Source organism: Esox lucius, chromosome 22 (assembly GCF_011004845.1).
Source record: "Esox lucius isolate fEsoLuc1 chromosome 22, fEsoLuc1.pri, whole genome shotgun sequence".
In the NCBI taxonomy this organism is placed as follows: domain Eukaryota; kingdom Metazoa; phylum Chordata; class Actinopteri; order Esociformes; family Esocidae; genus Esox; species Esox lucius.
In genome coordinates, this window is record NC_047590.1 from 23,418,853 (window position 1) to 23,431,149 (window position 12,297).

The following is a 12,297-nucleotide window of genomic DNA, read 5'->3' on the forward strand; positions in this document are numbered from 1 at the left end:
AGATCCCCAATCGCTCTGCAATTTTATATTGAGAAACATTATTCTTTAATTGTTGCACTATTACACAGTGTTCCAACTTTCAACTTTCAGGTATCAAAATGTATTTCAAAATGTATAAATCCATTTAATTGTATTTCACTGACAAACATGGTCTCATTACAATATGCATTTTGTGAGGAAAAAACATTACAGAATGCATTTTTCACAATGATATGTATTTACTGGATATGACTGGTCACCCCTCTGAGCCTGGTTTATCTCTAGGCTTCATACAAACTTTTCCTAGCCATTGAAATTCTGCACTTTTGTTGTTTGCTCCTTGGGGTTTCATGCTGGATGATTTTGTAAAAGCACTTTGTAACAACTGCTGATGTAAATGGGTTTTATAAATACATTTGGTGTGTATTTCACCTTGAGGTGTACATGCTTAGTATACTGCATAAAACAATGTTCACTGTCCAAAATAACATTGATGCAAGGCTTGTTATATTTTATATCCCTTCACAGCAGACCTGAAAATACAACCACACTCACTTATTGATAACATCACTGAAATTCAAAACTACTGTTGTTTGCTCCTTGGGGTTTAAGGCCGGGTGTTTTTGTAAAAGCACTTTGTGACAACTGCTGTTGTAAAAAGGGCTTTATAAATACATTTGATTGATTGATCACTTTAAGCTGTTTAAATACATTTTAGCAATACATTTACAAAATGCGTTTAGTCTTGCAAGATATCCTTACGTACAGCGACCAATGGGAAAACCACTACGAGCTTATCCCTGACAGGAGAGCGGAAAGTTGGGTGTTCGTTAATACACAATATACTTGCTTTCTACTGCTGTTTTAAAAAAAAACGTATCTATGGATGCAGAATGGCAAAGATCACAAGGTTAATATTGCAGTACCAACAAGCTTAGTTCACCAGACGCTTTTTGGAAGGAAGACAATGTCGTGAGCGAGGAGCAACAAGTGCACGAGATATCACACGCTCCCATTGACAGAAAGAAATATTCGATAGCAGAGCATGCGCACTTTCGACAGGCACACTGAATTCTTCGTAACACCGGCCTGTGACCCAGCAACGCATCTAGACGGTCAAACAACTTACTCTGCCAGTCAGAGCCGCTTCTGTTATTGCAATCTTGTTTTAATTTTTTAAGCTTCTCCTTACCTTGTTTCCCGGTGTGAAACATTTTCAGCTCATTTAACTTGCAGGGTATTTTCGCCAACACCTTATTATTATGGATTGCCGTTTCCAATTCCCGCTGTATTTGGTCCTCAGCATAAACACAATAAGGTCTGTACTTTGTCGTCGGTCCATCTGTCGTTCGATTTCTTCTCCATAAAACAGTTATTCTGTTTGTAAGCAGAATAAATCCTTTACTACGCTGAGGACAGCTGCAGACATTTAAAAAGGACGGTTGAAAACTTATATGAGTATTCTACTACTACTCGATCAATCACAAATGTTCAACACCGCAATCCCCACCCCAAAAGTTCTGGTACCCTGGGAAGGTCCTACCTTCCGAGCAGGGACTGTTTTGGGGGTAAAATGTAGTTCCTGGTTCTAGACCCTGGTTCCTGCAGTGGAAAAGCGGCGAGTTCCTGGAAAGTTCATAGTTCCTCCATATAGTTCCTGCGGTGGAAATGCGACTTATCAACTAATTCATACAGCCATCTTTCTTATCAACTTTGACTAGTGAGTGTACCCATTCAGTAGGGTCTTGTCTTTTTTCAACAATGTCTAAAGAGTCCAGCCTGTGTAACTTAGCTTTTAGTTTGTGACATTGGCACTTCTCTAGTGACATGGATCACTGGTCTTTTCAGTTGTTCTAACAAATTTTTTTTTTTGCATTTTGAGTTTTCCTATCCCCTGAAACACATCAGCATACCATAATCAACATTAGCTATTTCACCGTTCACTGTATGAACCCGTTTAACTAGACGCAGCTCATTACATGATTTTTAACCCAATGATGGGTGGTTTCTCACTAATGTGCATGTCCCTGAAGTGGCACCTACTTCAACGCTGTATGATTTTAACCTTAACCTGTTTTTTGTTCACTTGTGGTTTTACCTGTAAGAGTCAGAAATTATGTTGATCTGTGCCCCTGTGTCTAGTTTGATCACAATGTCAGTTCCACTCGTTTTGTAAGTACCAGTCCAATCCTCTTCTGGTCCTGCAAGTGCCACTGTTCCCACAAAGAAGTCACCTGAAGCCTCCTCGCTGAACTTGTTGTAATTGTCCTGTTCCTCGTTAACATAATGCACTGTCTTTTGTTGCCTGCGCTGCCAGCATTTGAGTGCGAAGTGATGCTTGATGCCACAGTGGTGACACTCTTTACCATATGCTGGACACTGACGAGGTGGGTGCTCCCCTCCACAGTTGCCGCACTTGCGCTGCTGCCTGCTTTCCGTGCTTTTCTTTGAACTAAGCCGCTTTGCAGTAGCTTTCCCTTTGCTAATATACCCCACACTGCACTCTGTTACCCACAACACCACTGTCCATTGATCGTATACGACTCTGTGTCACTTCCCTAGCTTGACATATCTGTGCCGCCCATATCATGCCAAATCATTTTCACAAAGTAGCTTTTCCCTGAGCGTTTTGTCCCTCCAATAACAATTCGATCTCGTATTAACGACTCTGCAAATTGACCGAAATTACCTGACTGACATTTTAATCTTAGGTCCATAATAAATTCTTCAACAGTTTCTGATTCATTCTGACATCTACTGTAAATGTACTTCTCAAATGTTTAGTTTATCTTGGGAGTGCAAAAGGTCTGAAATCGGGCTAGTACCGATTCATATTCCCTTTGTTTGTCACCCGTCAACTGAAAACTATTGAAGACATCAATGGCGTCCGAGTCAGCCACTGTAAGAAACAGCGCAACCTATCGTAATAAGGTAGATACTAACGTTCAAGGTTGTTGTCCCCCCGTCAGCGTCACTGCTTTTTCATAGGCCAACAATGTACATTTTGAAGTAGTCTACAAATGTAGACTGCGGTAACAGATCGCCTCTGCCATTATTTGAGTCGTTTGAAAAAAACATCTGAAACACCAGAGTGGTCAATTTACTTTTTTGATTAAGATTGTGGTGATGTTCTTTTCGTCTAATTGTGCCTGTCACCTATAATTTTATTTGTTTTAATCCAGTGTTTTTTCATATGTGATCACATGTACATGTCAAGCCACATCCGACTCAACAGTTTTGCCTACTTGTCAGTCAGATTCAGGTGAATTTAAATGGCACCATCTTTATTATGGGACATAATACAGCATATATAATTATTTCCCTCATTTTGAGAGTAAAAACCTGAAAATATGTTTTATCTGTTTGCCTGTGCTGGTGTACTTGAATTCATAACCTGAATTATTCAATAAAAGGCTAAAATATTTCTTCAGTACATTTTTTTTATTTATTCTCGAAATTTCTCCAGGTGAGGAATCAAGTGCATCACGTTCTGCTCCGGCTTCTGGTCTGCCAACTGGTCAAGATCCAACAACGCATTCCGTACAGGTGCTGTGTGTTGATCCTGTATATTGGCCAGCAATTTCAGACAGAGCAAGGACAGAGTTGGTTAGTAGGGGGCCATTTCAGATCCCACCAGACTTTGCATTTCCCAGAAGGGAGGATGGGAGAGGTTGCCACCATCACCACTTCACAGTAAATTACAGAATTGAGAGAAACTGAAGAGAAGCTGGTTAGTTTATTCAAAAACAAAATGATAATCTGTACTGTTTTTGCTGTAACTGTTGCCAAACAAAAACCATACGCTAGTTATTAAGGGTGTAAATGATTTGAAGAATTGTGGAACTATACTAAAACCTCATGTGCCTTGAACATAAAAGACACATGACCTCATGGAAAGAACTTGAGAGTCATCTCCAAAGGGGGCAAACAATTGATCAGGTCAAAATTATGCAAAGAGACCGAATGAAGACAGTGGCGTGAGGTCCTGACACGGTTGGTAGCCATTATTCAGTCCCTCGCAGAGAGAAACCTTGTTCTGAGAGGAAAAACAGATGCACTTTACCAGCCAAATAACAGAAACTTCCTCCAAGAAGTAGAGCTTGTGGCCAAATTCAACTCTATCCTCAAACAGCACTTAGATATGGTGCAAAGTGGAGCCAGCCTTGCTTCATACCTGGGTATTTTCATTCAGAATGATTTGATTGACTGCATCGGTGACAGAATCACAAAGACCATTGTGAGAGAAAAACAATTCTCACAATACGATTCAGTGATTTTGGACTGCACCCCTAACGTCAGCCATAAAGAGCAGCTCTCTGTTGTCATTCATGGTGGCAGGAGATGGTGCTAATATCAAATAATATTTCAAGGGGTTCCTTGAAGCTGAAGAATCAAAAGGAGAAGGCCTGTCATCCCTCATCCTTAAGAGACTAGGTGAGCTTGAGATCCCTTTTGAAGATTGTTGAGAACAGTCTTACAACAACACGGCCAATATGAGAGAGAAACATAAGTGTGCAAGCCAGGATGTTAGATGTTAATCCAAGGGCCTTTTTTGTGCCATGCAGTACACACACTTAATTTGATGGTCGTTGATTCAGGAAAAGCTCCCCTGAACCAAGCTATTTTGGATATCTTAAGAAGTTCTTGACTCTTTTCTCAGCCTCCACTAAACACTGGTCTATTAGAACCATGTGAAGATAACAGTGAAGTCCAGGTCAGATAGCAGATGGGAGATTCGGGTGTATATTGTCGAAGCTGTGCAGAACCAATCTCCAAAGATCTGGGATTCACTGCTTGAACGGAGAAAGCCACCGATCCCATCATTAGAGTGGAGGCTGAGTCCCTGTTAGAGGAGCTGGGTTCCTATTGGTTCTTTATCTGCACTGTTATTTGGAACAACATACTAAACAAAATTCAGCATTATTATTTAGTTTATGATTGCAAATTAGTAAATATTTTGTTTTTTTATCTTGTCTTTATTTATTTATCATTTTTATAACCATTTTTATAACGGCTGTTGATTCTCCTTTGTTGTAAAAAAATGTGCACACCTGCTATCGCACTTTTATTTCATTTTGTGTTTATAATAGTAAAATTAAGAAGTGTTATTTCCCCTGAAGTTGGCTTTTTTCTGGCGCGGGGCAACATTTAGAGTTCTCGTCTAGGGTCCCCGATTGGCCAGAAATGCCTCTGCCTGTAGCACCTGGTAGTAGAATGAGATTCCATTGTCTGATCAGACTTGACTTTGATTAGCCAAATCAAAAATGGTTATATCTATGCTATTCAACCATTAAAATGTTAGACCTTACATCAAACAAAGAAAAAATCAAATAAACAAATTAACACAAATCCTGTGAATGGAAGGTGTAAACATTACAGATACCAATGTTCTGTTATATGCCAACAGGAAAAACTAAATTTTTTATGTAACTTTTTATAAGTACCAATTTCAGTCACTTTGAACTCTGAGCTCAACTCTATAAATCCTAATTAATTATCATATCATACATTCCCCCTGCTTTTACTTCATTAAGACAGTGGAAAAGCGAAACCATGAGAGAAAGCACAATCACAGCGAATAGACCAATTTGAAGTGGTCACTGAAGTTTGGTGGTGCCAGAAAACTGCAGGAACAAGTGTAGGGAAACAAGCAAGCTCCTCGGACTGAAGGAAGAATATGTGCCGTTGGATGTCAGAATAGGAATGAAAAAAAAGATGGTCTTTTATATAATACATTTGTCGAAGCCACCCTGCTAAATGCAGACATTTATGGTTGCAAGCCATTAAACAAACAGACTGGACTGATGAAATCGTCTGGAATGTTCGTCTCTGCTGGGCTCATTTCATATTAGGCAAGGATTTTTCCACTGTTTATCACACACAGGCAAAATCAGTGATGTAGTTATAATAACAACGATTAATAGATAACAACAGCAACCACAAAGCTGGCATTCTCAGTAGGCTATTTCACAATGGTAAACCCCATTGACCAATGTTAACAAAAATAGCTAGCGTGTACAGTAAGCAGTTCAATTTCGTGGAAGCTTTGCCCATAGGGTTTTGCTCCTATTGGTTTACCCCTCTGCCAGGTAGGCACTGAAAATGTAAATATGCTGATAGATATTGAGCATGAAAGTAATTGAATTAAGCTTGACACAATTTATATTATATTGAATTAAGCTTGACACTAGGTAGGAAATGTGATGTCCCATTACTGATGGGTCCCAAACACCCTGTCCATACCACCTGTCAGGAACTGTGTATGTGACTGTCATAGGACTCTCTGAATAGACCCTTGGGTCATAGGTTGAAATACGCCATACAAGGGTATTTTGTAGGACAAACTATTTCTTATAATAGTCTGTGTAATGGTTGGCTATGAACACTGACAACCTCCTATGTGTCCTGGTATAAATGACTGTGTTTACGTTGTAAGCATTTGGAGAGAATAATGAAAGAACTATGGAAGGTTATCATCGTAAACCTCATGCTGAATAAAGGCTCTCCCCTGAATTCTGGATGCATTCATTTTGTTCATGGATCACAAATGGACAGAATCTAACAGTATGGTGCCGTGACCCGGATAGATGGATTTGCACTCTGAATGGTGAGTCAAACCACTCTAAAAGAACAAGTCAGTTAAATCAGCATGAGTATCCAGATTAACACATCTGGAACAAGAAACCTGTGGTAAGGAAATGCAAGAATTGCATTGACACTGAAAGATGTGTACTTAGTCTTAGTCCAGAGACTCCACAGAAGAAGATAAATCTTCATTAAGTCATCTAGAAGTCCTTGCTAAATCTTCCTTGTGATGGGAAGTACTTACTAGACTGAGTAGAAAGTGACACATGTGTAAAGTCCTAATATAGGCCACTGTTTAGTGGAAAGCTTCTGTATTCATCTAGGAGTCCTTGTTAATTGGATAACAGGTTGACGCGTGTAATAATTGCAATAATAATCTTGTACAAGTAAGGTGGAGAAAAGAAATGACGTCTTTAAGTTAAAAACAATGTGGTAAATACAGGGACTGCAGCCCTCCTGTTGTAATTTAGAAAATGGCGAAATCATTGGCCTATGAGATCAAAAAGAGTTTGAAAATAGATGACTGTCACCAAGAGAGAGTTCAAAAATATAGAATTAATAGAAGAAGAATTTTGGAGTTTGTTTGATATACAGAAAATATGGGAAGAAATTCTAAGAATGCCTGATGAATTACAAAAAACACGTTGGTCGTTGATTGTGTTATCAGAAATTCAAAATGCAATGATAAATTCTTCAAAGATGATCTTGAAAGATCTTTGAAGGAGAATGTATGTGTTCGGGCGTCGGCTGAACAAATGGCTGAACTGGACAAGTTAAAAAAAGGACTTGAAAAGTTGAAAAAGCAACTGGACACATTCAAAGCAGGAAAAACATCTAAAGACACTCAAAGCCCACTGAAAAAGAAACCAGGGTCATGTCACTATTGTGGAATACCTGGCCACTGGCAGAATGAGTGTCGCAAGAAGAAGAAGAACCAGAAGACAAAGACAGGATGTTCAAATGGTTGGAACACAAGACATTCTGCCAACAAATGCCGGGCAGCGGCAAGCAAAGATCTCCCATGTATGGAATTCAGGAATCAAAGACAAAGGATTTCCTGGCGATACCTGGAACAGACGTGAGCTTAAATAATCTTTGATTAAGAGTTTTAAATGTGTTTCCAAAAATGTATCGTAGCTAAAATATTGAGTAGAGCTGGAACTTGTCAAGGAAATCTGATCACTTCCCTTGATAATTACCATGCTTATTCAAGTGAATATTAATTTGAAAGCACTTTGATGGTATATTGAATGTTTTAATAGTTATTCAAGGAATAGCCTGTTTTGTTGTTATTTCTCATGTTCACTAGGTAATTTTAAATCAAATTTATTTATTGCGTTGATGATAATGTTTAAAATCGTAAGACCTCAAGGGTCTTACTACAATGTGGGTAGGCTTTAACAGGCCCTGTTCGCTAGTACATCTAACCCTAGTGATATATTAGAAATTGGTACAATTGTAATTTTCTAATCTGGTAAAGTAGTCTTATGGGTTTCTTACAAAAGGTTCTCACCTTATATATTGTATAAGTGTTTGAATGAAGAATCCACATGGTGATAATCTTGAAAATTAAGAAGACACGCTGTGTCCCATGAGGAGTGAATATGAATCCAAAATAGCAATAAGCCTTTACAAAGGGTTTCCACCAAGTTGGAATGTGTGTGTTCTCTCTCTCTCTGCCTCGTCACAGGATGACTGGTGAGAGGGAAACAATACACAGAGGGTAATCATTTTTTGAACTTAAGTAAAACACCTGGTTTTCCATGTGCACTGAATTGGATTCTAATATATGTTATAATTTGGTTGTAGTCAAAAGATTGAGATTATAGTCTCATGTGAAATTAGAACAAATATGGTGAACACAGCCAAAAGGGAGTTTATCCCCTACAATAAAATGTAATATTTTATTTTAAATGCTAAATTGGCTTGGTTAACTAAGAACATTTTAACTGTTTGTTTTTTGTGTTTCTCTAGTTACTGAGATGACATATGTGTTTTGAAGAACAAGTTAGATACTTGTCTCAGTTCTAAAAAGGTTGACTGACAAAAATAGTCATACTCTGGGTTCAAAGAGCAGCGCAGGGGGAGGGGCCAAGTCTCCCACTCACTGCCCTGGGTTAGAAGATGACAGGCTTAATTGGGTGGTCATATCTGTTTTAGTTTAGTCATAATTATTATGAATTTTTTGGAATTTCCACAATAACGTTAAGTTACTATGTAGGTCTGGGAGCACTCTTTGCAACTTCAAAAGCATTGGATAGGATAGAATTTACACCTTTGGTTAACATATAATGTCAATTAAGTTGAAGAAAAATAACATGTCCTACAACAGACATGGTCAAAATGTGCATTTAAGTTATAATTTAGTGTTTTGGCTGACCGACACTATTCAAGAATAAAATTGCAAAATGAAACAGAGTTGGAAAATGTCCCTACGATTTAGGAGGTTAATCAGGATGTGATGTTTGTGTTTCACATAAGGTAGTTTGGCCATAACCTTTAAAAATGCTAAATTTAGGTGCTGATAATACAGTCACCCTGGTGGTTGCAGCAGGTACACCACTGCAACCTGAGCTGGAGTTTTTTTCCAATAATAGTTAAACAGACATTCCCTTAGAGGGCAATTTGTTTATTTAGTTTGGTGTGTGCCACCAAATACAGAAGTTTATAAATACATGATGGCCAATTTCATTGACCTGAGAAAAGATTCCGAAGTGTAATCAAAATGGAGAGCTGTTTAGCTTTAAATTTGTCAATTGGTTATATGGTTTATAATTCCTTCACACAAGAGACCATGTTACACATTTGATGTCTTTAATTTTGTTTTCAACATGTTCATTTTGATTTTGTTTTTAATTAATTTACAGTATACAACTCCATATCAAATGGATTCTAGATCCATCCCTATTACAAATTCTCTATTTTACATCCCATACGTCCGTCCCAAAATGATGGCCAGTGTGGGTTCAGGATGGCACCTCCTGTGGCCGTATTCGCCATGATTCTGCTTTCACTCATGGTGTCACTTTCCATTGACTTCACATAATGAAGTGAAAGCAGGGGGGGATGTATGATATGATAATTGATTATGATTGAAAAAAGTTGGGCTTAAGGCTCAAAGCAAATCAAATTGGTATTTAAAAAGGAGTTACATGAAAAATTAAAATACGTTTTGGGGTTTTTCTGTTTGCATAGTTATAATGGAGCATTGGAATCTGCTATGTTTAATTAACATATTCTGTTCTTGTGATTTGTTTTAATGGTTTATTTGGAAACTGTTTGTTTGATGTAAGGTCTAACATTTTAATGGTGGAATAGCATAGATGTAACCATTTTTGATTTAGTTAGGCAAAGTCAAGTCTGATCAAACAACAGAATCTCATTCTACTGCCAGGTGCTATCCGGCATAAATATAGCACATTGAATGAAACATCAACCAAGTTAGTTCTGGATGGAAAATGAACTTCGACATGAAATTTTATTGAAACTTGTCTGAATAGGGTGTAAGCTTCACTCTAATGATGGAACTTCTGAGATCCATAAGTTCCAAGACTGATCTATTGTCTTCATTGTTGGGAGTTGACGGAACCATACCCAGTGGATGAAAGAGTGACTGTTGAACCACACTAATCGTTGTTTTGTAGTTATACGTTCAACAGATCAGGACATCACAAACCCTTTTCTGATGATACATCACATCACTGACTGGACACAGACAACTGAGTGTGTGAGTACCAGCAACATGTTCATCGTTCTGCCACTCACATGGCAGAACGATGCCAGGGTCAGATCACTTGGCTTCACATTCCATTTCCAGATGAATCATCGACAGAAGGTGAGAGGAGAATCCATGAAGGACTCCACATACTACAGGTCAGAGTACCACGGGACAGTTGACTGGAAAGGTCACATGGTCCCATCACAGTGGAAGACACTCTTGTGTTGTTTATCTTGAATTAGTAAAGTTTTGGAAACTCACTATTCCACTACACACCTAAACTGACTTGTTAGGACAACCAGGCAATTTGCTGGATCCACATCACACTGACTGCAATAACTGATATTGGAACTTTACATCACTGATGCAAGACAGAAAAGACTGAAGACTAGAACTACAGGACATTTGATGAGAATCTAGGGTCATTCCTAACAATCAATAATTTTCCTAAAGTGACTGGTATTTTGATCTCTTATGTATATATGTTCATTCCTCACAAAGCAGGTGGAGGACTACATATGATCACTATTCAAACATTGGTCATTGATACTTGTCTTTTTGTGAAGTTGCTTCATAGTCATCATTACATCAGCTATCCTGATATGTTTATTAGTGCCATATTCCTTTTCAAAGGTAGAAACTGTCACTATTCATTAATTGGAGTTGAGTGTTGCGTTACATTCAGGATATGTTGGGTTGTTGGTATGATGTTGATGCATGACTCATGATATGGACAAGGGGGGACTTTGATTGTTTAAAGGGCTTATAGGGAATGAACTATGCATTTCATTAATATGTCATGTTAGGTCAGTTTCTGTTGGACACGGGTTAGACTGATAATAGCCTGGGACTTGATGTGTATGGTAAAGATCGATCACGATGGTCACTACGATTGCAGTGCCATACAGTGCTATGTGTCAGGGCAAGCTGTGTCCATTGCATCTTATTTTCATTTCATTTAAGGAATACTAAAGCCTCATAGGCCAGATAGTCCTTTTTATTATTTTTCTTTATTGTTTTTTTGGACCTTTTCAGTTCATTAAGAATTGGACTGTACTTTTATTTAGCTAGTTTTATCAACATGTAATGATTAATTGTTACATGATGGAAGAGGGAACTGATAGATATTGAGCATGAAAGTCATTTAATTAAGCTTGACACAATGTATGAGAGTACTAGGGCTTTCAAAATTCCTCAAAAATGAAGTTTGAATATTCCCTTTAAAAAACACATAATATTTGAACTCTTCTGGTTGGGTATGCGCATTTTGTCAATGACGCGCATTTTGTCAATGACGCGCTTTACGTAAATAACAGGACAAATTAATACTAAGAGACATAACTACTTGTATAGGTTGTCTATTTAAGTTTAAACATATTTTACAACGTATTTCCTACACAAAAACAAATAAATCAAATTATGACCAAGACTGCAGACCTCACGCTCGCTCGCTCACTCACTCGAGCACTTTCTCTCACCCTCACACTCTCTGCGCAATAACTCTTTAAAATGAACAACAATAAACACATTTTAAATGCTGATCAAGAGTTTTGTGCAAGCAATATAAGGTTGCAACTATTGTCCCAAATATAGCAGGCTTCATTCAGTGATTGAAACAAATATTAACATTAATTGAAGTTTCACAGTTGTAGAGTATCCAGTAGAGGAATATCTTTCAAACTAACCTTTGTTGAGCTGAAATGAAGACAGATTCAGCAACTGCATGGCCTATTTCTCGCTTAAAATGTTTTCAGAAACACGTTTCAGTGAACTATTTTTGTAAAATACGAGATCGTATACTCAACGAGCTGCCATGACACTCTGTTGTACAGCATCCATATTAGGAACATTATCATTCGTCCCCAGAAACTCCGTTCTTCCTCCTACTCAGTCATCACCCCTCCATCGGTCAAACGTCACCCCTCCCTTGGTCAAGTATCCGCTGTCGCCTTATCAAACATCTCCCTGATTAAGCTTTGATCCTCCCCTTGTCAATCGTCAGTCCTCCTCTTGTC